This window comes from Theropithecus gelada, chromosome 1 (assembly GCF_003255815.1).
Source record: "Theropithecus gelada isolate Dixy chromosome 1, Tgel_1.0, whole genome shotgun sequence".
Classification (NCBI taxonomy): Eukaryota; Metazoa; Chordata; class Mammalia; order Primates; family Cercopithecidae; genus Theropithecus; species Theropithecus gelada.
Genome location: NC_037668.1, coordinates 18498343 through 18509456, shown reverse-complemented (window position 1 = coordinate 18509456; position 11114 = coordinate 18498343).

Here is an 11114-nt window from a genome sequence, read left to right as displayed (position 1 = left end):
AATAGGCTTGTAGAAACCAGATTTTCATATGGGGTTCTTTCTCAAACAACAAAAGCCCAAGTGACTAAGTGAAATACCCATGTGGGAGAGGCTCATAAACACTCAGGTCTTCATCCTCAATGATTAACAACTTTCCATTCCCCTCTACTATAACCAGAACTACAACTATAAGTGCAGGAGTGTTCCTGGTACAAGGCAGGGCAGAAAGCCAGTTCTCCCTGAGGCTGTCCACGGAAAATCTCTGCCCAGACACAGAGTAGGAATGATTCTCTGGACCTGCCCTATCAACCCACCCAGTATGTAGGTACAAGCAAAGAGACCAGGCAGAGAAGGAGCTAGGAATTGTGTCACGTGAAGCACTGGGGATGCTTTATGGGAAAGAGGCTTGGGTGATTAAGAGCATTAGGTGCACCATCCAAACAGCCGAGCCTTGAATAGAAAGCAGAATTGGTGCCTGTGGAATTTACAGTCAGAGGTTGAGCCTGATTTCAACACAGTACAAGGAAGACATTTCTGAGTTGACTCCAAGGGTGTCACTACTATTGGTGGGGCCATGAAGCCTGTGCCTCATAGTCACAGAGGCTCTCAAAGTGCTATTTTAGTTTTTAATCTTCAAAGAATGTTTTATATACAATCACAGACACACCAGCAGGACTGAAAGAAGGCATTGCTTATCACCTGTAGAACTCTGATTTCCCTCCAAAGTCACTCTTCCAGGTCTCTATTATATATTGTCTTTTCTTAGACTTATCATTATTTCTGCCACTTCCCCACTAGAATATATGTTGTGTTCTCAAGCCATTTTATATATGTTCTCTTAACCTCTGGGCCAAAGGAGCTCTGGGAGAGGAGATAACGTAACACTAGATTTGTATCCCAGCCTCATCCTCTCGCAGTTTCGCGTTAGAACAATGGTCCCTGAGTCTCTATTTGATGACTCTGAGGAGCCAGACTTACATTATAAATTAGGAAAATGAAGTCAGAAAGGGCAGAAAAAGGATTCAAGCTCTGGAAACTGGGGAGTTCTGTCTTTGTCATAATCTAGCTGTGGGAAAGTTGTCGTGAAGCCAGTTATCTACTCTGGGTTGGTTCAGTTTTATGCTCTGTAGTAGGCTTCCTCTGTGCTTGAACCAATGAGTGCTCTTTGATTTTTTAAAACTTAGAATAACCTATTTATTGTATTAGTTCAATATATATCAATATTTAGAATCACCTATATTTTGATCAATCAGTTGATCCATCCATCCATCCCTCCATCCATCCATCCATCCATCCATCCATCCATCCATCCTCCATCCATGTTTTCTTTCTAAATCCTACCTTGAAAGCTGCCTGGGTACAAATATTCTGGATCCGATTTTCAGACTCAGTGGGAGTCGATCTCCTGCCGGGTAGAACCATCTCATTCATCATCCTCTTCTAGTTGCTCCTTCTCTCAGAGGACCTAGGTTACTTTTATCTTGGATCAACTTGATGGATGGAAACAAAAAGAATTTCCCAAAAGTTTGCACCAGGGAGAGGTGAGTAGTGTGTAGGGAGAGGTGACAAGTGTGAAGTTATCCTGTTATCCTGCCACTTTCCATCTCTAGCCTGAGGGAAGTTTATAGGTTCCTTAAACATACAGCCGGTACTTCATGTCTGTGGGTTCCACATTTGTGGATTCAACCAACTGTGGGTCAAATGTATTCAGAAAAAAATTCCACAAAGTTGCAAAAAGCAAAACTTGAGTTTGCAGTATGCAGAGTTCTATGTTGAACCCACCCCACACAATGAAGTGGTGTTTAGGAATTGTATTAGGTATTATAAATAATATAAAGATAATTTAAATTATACCAGAGGATGTATATAGGTTATATACAAACACTATCTTATTTTATATAAGGGACTTGAGCATCTGTGGATTTTAGTATCTATGGGAGGGTCCTGGAACCATTCTCCCATGGATACTGAGGGATGACTGTATTTGGTACTCAAATTATTTAAAATAACAGAGCCACTTACTTCCTTCTCCTCTCCCCTCTTCAGACTACTCTTTTGAGCTTCTGCCCACCCATCAGCATTGGATTAGAGATTCCGGACTATATGACTTTCCCCAGGGATAGTTGCTGGTGGACAAAACTTCCAGGTACACCCACTTTTGGCCTTTCTTATACCTCTGATCCTTGCCTCATGGTCCTGCCATTCGTTGCTAAGCAAGCCCGTCAGTTAGAGACCTGTGCTTCTCCATGCCCAGGGGCACTTAAATAATCTCCATCATTGTTCTTTGGGTTGTGAATGATTTAGTCCATTAAGTTTTGTTTACTAAATAACATTTTCTGTTATTTAAAAATAATATAAAACCTGTTACTTGAAAAACACAGTTGAGAACTAAAATATTTCATAACTCAATGTAAGATAAATTATATAAAAGATTGAACTAACTCTGTTAATGAGATTAGAAAGTTCTCTAATTGTATTCCTATTGTTGATATTACTATATATTAGCATGAAATGGTATTGATACCATTTGGTGAGGATTGAGAAATGTGAGGTTATTTTAGATGACTCAAAATCTTAGACTTTGGAAGACAGAATAGGTGATGTTGATATAGAGTTTTGGTCTTCCAGAAGAGCAGCAAGGTTATGAAGAATGGGATGGGTTTTGTTTTGGGTACACTGTGATCAAGAACTGTGATAATCTAGGTTGAAATGTTAACTGACTGTTTAGGAATATCATTCCTATGGTCTCCCAACAGGGCTGAGACACAGATGCAGTGCACAGAAGGTATATGGATGGGGTGAAGATTTGGGAAAGGAAGAGAACAGTCAGAGGGACAAGGTGAGTAGGAAAAACTGAGCTGAGGACAGAATGCCAAGGTTCAGAGGATTTGAGGGCTGCATTTTAGGCTCCAAAAAGAAGATGACACACCTCTCTTGCTTTGAAACTTGCTTTGGAATTGGTATACACTGCTTCGCAGCTAACATTTTGAAGACCTCTTACTCTCCTCTTATGTGTCCCCAAATATAGGAGCCCCAAATATAAATAGTCAAGTCTCTATCACCTATAATTCCAATTGCTATAGGGAGGCGTGTGATGTTTGGCAGGGCTAATGTAGTGGAAAGATGAGATGTTTAGAAAATCATGTGCTTTTGGCATAGATGGCCTTCTTTTTGGAATGTTTAAACAACCATACTTTATTTTATGAAACACAACCTCACCCATGAGATAATTTGTCAGCTGATCCCTCAGCTCCATTTTTTTCAATCACATGTGCACACAAAGTCACACTCAATCCATGCACAGTTCTAAAAAGAATGCTTCCTTTCCAGTGCCACATTTTCCATGTTATGATCATCTGGAAGCAAGTCTTCTCTGTCACAATACACTGTATATTCTTCAAGATTAGGGTCATGAACAGCTCTTATCTTCATCTTGTGCATTTTTAATGGTGTCTGCTATGTAGCAAAACTATTGACTGAATGGATGGTTAAAAACTGGTTTTGCTTCTACCATTAGTATCACTGGATCTGCTAATCGTGAGAGAAGATTCTTTATTGTCATTTTAGGCATTAGAACTAATGTTTATTTACTTGTTTGATAATATCTGTTTAACCCCAATTATGTAGCATGCTCTGTCATAGGCACTGGGGACCTGAGATTGACTAAGGCACTATCCCTGCCCTAAGGGGCTCATACTATCTTGTATAAAATATAAAGACACATAGAAAATTAAAATATTATGTTGGCAAGTACAATGATAAAGATGCACAGATTGGCTGTGGTTGGGAGAGGATTCCTGGAAGACATAATATCTGATCTGAGCTGGAAGTCTGAGGTGGTCAGGCCATGGAGTTTGAGGTTCCCAGTCCATGATGTGTCCTGCTTTAGGACCCTGTGGTCCCTCACTTTCTCTCTGGTCACCAAGCAATTCTAAGTCCAGGGTCTTGGGCCCGCACCATTTCAGTGGACTAATTTAACTGTGATTCTGTCTGTTTCCCCAGCCCTGATACACTAACTTGCTGTTTAATGGTGGGATCCATAGCAGTAATGGAGCCTCAAGAATGTCCTGGCTCAGGCATAGCAGAAGGGCAGAGTGTTTGGGTTACTCTAGGCAGCTCCCTGTTCCATTCAACAGAGGACATGCATTCCTGAAAATAATTGGTATTCACCATGGAATACTATGTAGCCACAAAACAGAATGAGATCATGTGCTTTGTAGGAACATGGATGGAGCTATGGGCCATTATCCTTAGCATAGTAATTCAGGAACAGAGAATCAAATACCACACATTCTCATTTATAAGTGAGAGCTAAATGATGAGAACACAGGGACACTCAGAGGGGAACAACACACAGTTGGGCCTATCAGAGGAAGGAGGTGGGGAGGAGAGAGAGGATCAGGAAAAATAACTAATGGATACTAGGCTTAATATCTGGGTGATGAAATAATCTGTACAACAAACCCCCATGACACAAGTTTACCCATATAACAAACCTACACATGTACCCCTGAACTTAAAATAAAAGTTGAATAACAACAACAATAACAACAACAACAACCCCCCTATTGGTATCATGGAGATGGTTGAAATGCAGTTTTCTGTCTTCTAATTTTATGAAGCAGATTTTAGACATTGTCAATTTAGAAAGGTCAATTACCATTATTTGAAACCCATTTTCTTTTTTATGAGAAGATTCTCAAAATCTGCATATGACCTGAGGATATATTTCTAATTCTAGAGTAGTCTTTGTAATTTTTGTCCATCTGATTTCTAAGATTATTCGCAGTTTATATATGATCATTCTCATTTCTTTGCTCCAGAGTTCCAACAGCCCAGCTAATGGCAGGCTAGGACTCTTAGGTGAGTCTAGGGTAATGATTTAATGCAAGTTATAGATGAAACTTACATGAAAATCACAGGCAATGAAATAAAAAAATAGAACAGTGGGGCTGTGTCAAACTAAAAACCTCTTGACAGAAAATGAAAGAATCAACAGAGTGAAAAGTCATCATACAGATTGAGAGAAAATATTTGCAAACCATACATCTGATAAGGGGTTGATATCCAAAATATACAAGGGACTCAAACAACTCAAAGGCAAGAAAACAAATAACCTTATTAAAAAGTGGGCAAAGTACCTGCATAGACATTTCTCCAGTGAAGAAATACAAATGGCCAACATGTATATGAAAAAATGCTCAATATCACTAATCACCAGGGAAATGAAGAGCAAAAACCACAATGAGATCTGACTTCATATGTGTTAGGATGACTATTATCAAAAAATCCAAAAAACGAAGGATATCAAGTGTTGATGAGGATGTGGAGAAATTGGAACACTTATGCACTGTTGGCATGAATGAAGAATGGTGCAACCACTATGGAAAACAGTATGCGGTTTCTTCAAAAAATTAAAAATAATTCAGCAATTCCATTTATGAGGATATATCTAAAATAGTGAAAATCAAGATCTCTAAGAGATAGCTGCATTCTAATGTTCATTGCAGCATTATTCACAATAGCCAAGATATGGAAACAATCTAAATGTCTATGAGCAGATGAATGAATTGAAAAATTGTGGTATATACATACAATGTAATATTATTGAACCTTAGAAAAGAAGGAAATCCTGTCATTTGCAAAAACATGGTTGATCCTTGACGATATTATGCTAAGAGAGCTAAGCCAGTCATGTAGAAGGAAAAACACTGCATGATTCTACTTATGTGAAGTTTCTAAAATATCCAGACCTATGGAAGCAGAGGAAAGAATGGTGGTTGCTAGGGCTGGGGTAGAAGGAAATAGAAAATTTGTTTTTCAGTGAGTATAAGGTTTCAGTTATATAAGATAAATAAATTCTAGAGACCTGCTGTGCAATATAATACCTATGGTTAACTATATGGTTGATATGGTTTGTCTCTGTGTACCCACTCAAATCTCATTTCAAATTGTAATTACCACATTTCAAGGGAGGGACCTGCTGGGAGGTGATTGGATCATGGAGGCAATTTCCCCCATGCTGTTCTTGTGATAGTGTGTGAGTTCTTATGAGATCTGATGGCTTAAAAGTGTTTGGCAGTTCCCCCCAACTTCTCTCTCTCTTCTGCCACGATGTAAGACGTGCCTTGCTTCCCCTTTGCCTTCTGCCATGATTGTAAGTTTCCTAAGGCCTCCCCAGCCGTGCAAAACTGTGAGTCAATTAAACCTGCTTTCTTTTTACCTGGTTTCAGGTAGTATCTTTACAGCAGTGTGAGAACAAACTAATACAGAGAATTGGTACCAGCAGAATGGGTACTGCTGTAAAGATAACTAAAAATGTGAAAATGACCTTGGATGTGGATAATGGGCAGAGGTTGTAACAGTTTGGAGGGCTCAGAAGAAGACAGGAAGATGTGGGAAAATTTGGAACTTCCTAGAGACTTGCTGAATGGTTTTAATCAAAATGCTGATAGTGATATGGACAATGAAGTTCAGGCTGAGTTGTTCTCAGATGGAGGTGAGGAATTTATTGGGAACTGGAGTAAAGGTCACTGCTGCTATGTGTTAGTAAAGAGACTGGTGGCGTTTTGCCTCTGCCCTAGAGATGTGTGGTGCTCTGAACTTGAAAGAGATGATTTAGGGTATTTGGTGGAAGAGATTTCTAAGCAGCAAAAAATTCAAGAGGTGACCTGGTTGTTTCTGAAAGCATACAGTCACATACATTCACAAAGATATGATTCAAAATTCGAACTTAGGCTTGAAGGAGAAGCAGAACATAATGCTTTGGAAAATTTGCAGCCTGACCACGAGGTAGAAAAGAAAAATCCCTTTTCTGGGGATAAATTCAAGACTGCTGCAGAAATTTGCGTAAGTAACCAGGAAAGGAATGTTAATCACCAAGACAATGGGGAAATGTCTCCAAGGTATTTCAGAGATCTTCGTGGCAGCCCCTTCCATCATAGGCCCAGAGGCCTAGAGGGGAAAAATTGTTTCATGGGCCAGGCTCAGGGCCCCACTGCTCAGTGCAGCCTTGCAACTTGGTACCCTGTGTCCCAGCCACTCCAGATCCAGCCATGGCTAAAATATCCCAAAGTGCAGCCCAGGCTATGGCTTCCTTCAAACGGTGCAAGTCTGAAGCCTTGGCACCTTCCACATGGTGTTGGGTCTGTGGGCATGCAGAAGATAAGAGTCAAGCTTTGGGAACCTATGCCTAGATTTCAGAGGATGTATGGGAATGCCTGAATGTCCAGGCAGAAGTCTGCTGCAGGGGTGGAGCCCTCATGGAGACCCTCTTCCAGGGCAATGCAGAATGGAAAAGTGGGATTGGAGACCCCACACAGTGTCCCAACTGGGGCACTGCCTAGTGGAGCTGTAAGAAGAGGGCCACTGTCCTTCAGACCCCTGAAAGGTAGATCCACTGACAGCTTGCACCGTGCACTTAGAAAAGCTGCATGCACTCAATGCCAGCTCAAGAAAGCAGCTGCAGGGGCTGTACCATGCAGAGCCACAGGAGTGGAGCTGCCCAAGGCCATGGAAGCCCACCCCTTGCATCAGCATGCCTTGGATGTGAAACATGAAGTCAAAAGGGGATTTTGGAGCTTTAAGATTTAATGACTGTCCAGCTAGGTTTCAGACTTGCATGGGGCCTGTGGCTCCTTTGTTTTGGTCAATTTCTCCCATTTGGCAGGGGAACATTTACCAAATGCCTGTACCCCCGTTGTATCTTGGAAGTAACGAACCTGTTTTTGATTTTACAGGCTCACAGGTGGAAGGAATTTGCCTTGTCTCAGATGAGACTTTGGACTTGGACTTTTGAGTTAATGCTGAAATGAGTTAAGACTTTGGGGAACTGTTGGGAAGGTGTGATTGTTTTTGAAATGTGAAAAGGACATGAGATTTGGGAGGGACCAAGGGAAGAAAAATATGGTTTATCTCTGTGTACCCACCCAAATCTCATCTTGAATTATAATCCCACATGTTGAGGGAGGGACCTGTTGGGAGGTAATTGGATCATGGGGACAGCTTCCCCCATGCTGTTCTTGTGATAATGAGTGAGTTCTTATGAGAGCTGATTGTTTAAAAGTGTTTGGCAGTACCCCGCCACCCCCCCTCTGTCTCCTGCCACCATGTAAGACGTGCTGTGCTTCCTCTTCACCCTCTGCCATGATTGTAAGTGTGGCCCCCCTCCAGCCATGGGGAACTGTGAGTCAATTAAATCCATTTCCTTTATAAATTATCCAGTCTTCGGTAGTATCCTTGTAAGCAGTGTGAGAATGGACTAATACAATGGTATTGTGCCCTTTAAAATATAAGAGGTTAGGTTTCACATTAAGTATTCTTACCCAAACCCAAACCAAACCAAACCAAAACAAACCAACCCATAACAACACAACAACAAAAAACCCATAGGGAAATTTTTAGAGGTGATGGATATGCTTAGTATCTTGATTGTGGTGATGATATCATGGGTATATGCATATGTCTAGATTCATCCAGATGTGTATGTTAAGTGTGCACAAGTTTTTGTATACCAATTATACCTCAATAAAAGCAATAAAACAGAGTATTATAATCTCTCTTGGATCCATCACCTAGCTTCAAAAATTATCAACAATTTGTTATTCTTGACTTCATCTACTCTCCCATACTTTATTTGTTCTTTTTATCACTGAACTATTTTACAGTTTCAAACATCATATCATTTCACCTATAAATTTATCAGTATGTGTTTTTAACAGATATCTTAAAATAGCCACAAGATGATCATCACACTTAATAAAATTAATGATTATTCTACATGTAATCTAAAAAAGATATATATGAAACTTGCACCTTAAGTTCTAAAAGCCGAGCGATAATTCACAAAGTACAGATAATCACTGACTTATGCTAGTTTTCCTTACAATGTTTTTGATTTTATGATGGTGCAAAAGTACTGTGCATTCAATAGAAAATGGTATGATATTCTTGGGTGATGCTGGGCAGTGCCAGTAAGCCCCAGCTCCTCAATTTACCATGTGGTTTACCCTGTAAATTGAGGAGATCTTTACATTTTGAATAAAGCCAAACAATCTTGTTCTGACCTTATGCACAGGGTGACATTCAGAAGAAATATTAGTCTGAGTTCTAAAAAGGAAAAACAATTGAAAATCAATTTAAATACTGACGTTTACTTAACAAATGGCAAACTGGAATTATATTGCAATAAAATAACTTAAAATCCTCTTTACCTCTCTCCCCCAAATTTGTACTCATTTTTGCATAGCAGCTGCCCTAACCTTCTCTTTTGCCTTTTCTGTGCTTTTTAGTATGACTCTGTCTAGGCTTTCTGGTATTATTTTAGTTGTCTTCTTTATCCATTATCTGGTTCAATATAACAAAACAAACTTCTCTACTAATCAGCAGTGGGCAGTGAATGGTGAGGGTAAGGGGGGATAGAGAAAACAGCGTGTATTTAAATGTACTGCTCTTACCAAATGTTATAAAAATAATATTTAATATTCTACTACCTCTGTCACAGGAGACATGAACTAAAGAAACTCTGCAATGTCAGTGTCTTTTAAAATTCTTTAGACAATTCCTTCTGTAATCCACTGGTAAGGTACATGGTGTTTACAAAGTTATTCAGCAATCACATGCATTGGGACAAATTGTCATGGAGTATCCAATTATAGGAGCCCCAAATCTAAATAGTCAAGGCTCTATCATCTGTAATTCCAATTGCTATAAGTATGTGTGTGGATTTTTGCAGGGTTAATGTAGTGGAAAGATGAGATGTCTGGAAAATCATGAAATCACATAGTAATTCTGTGGAATATTAAATGTTATTTTTTTCTAGTCACAGAGGTAATAGCATATTCTTTCCCCCAGAACTCACAATATTGTTGTGACACATGTAAGTCAACAAAATTTAGGAACTAAAATCATTAATTTTTTTTAACAACTATTTATTTAGCATGTACTGTGTTCCAGGTATTGGATCATGTCAAGTGTAGAAGGTGAAGTTGCAGTCCGACTGTTCAAAGCACATGCAAGCTCAAGGGAAAAGGGTATGGGTGGGAAATCCGCTTAATGCAGATGGGTTGCACTAAACATGTAATGCAAAGCTCAGAGTGTTTTATGGGACTCTTAGGTAGGGGCACCTGCCCTAATGGGAAGAATCCAGGAAGGCTTTTCATTGAAGTGATGGCTTTTAGAGAATTGTATGGACATTAGCCCGGTAAAACAATAACAATATGGCATATTGCCGGTTAGTAAATAAATTAACTGAGGATAGAAAAAACTGGTATGTGAGCAAAATTACACCGTTTGATACATGATAGCACACAGTACAAAAAGTGGAGTAATGAGGAATGAGGCTACAGGCGAAGGAAGGACTATGTAATGGGCCTAGAACTTACTCTTGTAAGTTAAAGTATTTTAAGCAAGCAAGTGATGTAGTCAGATTTTACTTTTTAATGTATTACTCTTATGGCAATGGAAAGATGGATTTAAATCAAACAAGACCGAGGAAGAGAGCTATATCTGGAAGCTATAGTAATAATCAAGCAAGAGATGAGGAGGCCCTGAACTAGGGCATGACAGTCAGCATAGAAGGAGAGAGATGGATTCCAGAGATATTCAGGCTGTTGAACTGTCAGGATGAGGTGTTTAGATAAGTAGCATGTAGCAGAGGGGAAAATGTCAAGATAACTCAAGTAGCTTGGTGATTATTGGTGTATAGGATAGAGAATACTGGAGGTTCTAGTGGTTTGTGGGAAAGATGATCAGTTTGTTGGTACTTGAGGATATTTGGACAGAGATATCTAGAGGGCAAGGGGATATTTAAGTTTGAAGTGAGTTCTGGAGTGCAAATATAGATGTGTGAGTTAGTAGATTTGCGATGACTGAAACCATAGGAATAATTGATATTGTCACCAGAGAATGCATATGATGGTAAGATCCACGGAATGAACAACAGAGGACTCCATTTGGCATTTAGAGGAGGAGGTTCAGATCAAGGAGGAGAAAGATTAAGCACAGGAGTAGGAGAATATTAAGTGGATGTTATGAAAACCAGTAAGTAGAGACTTTAGAGAAAGATGGAATGATTGCCACTGTGACATATAGCAGAGAAGTCTAGGAAGATAAAAATGGAGAATGACTCAGTTTAT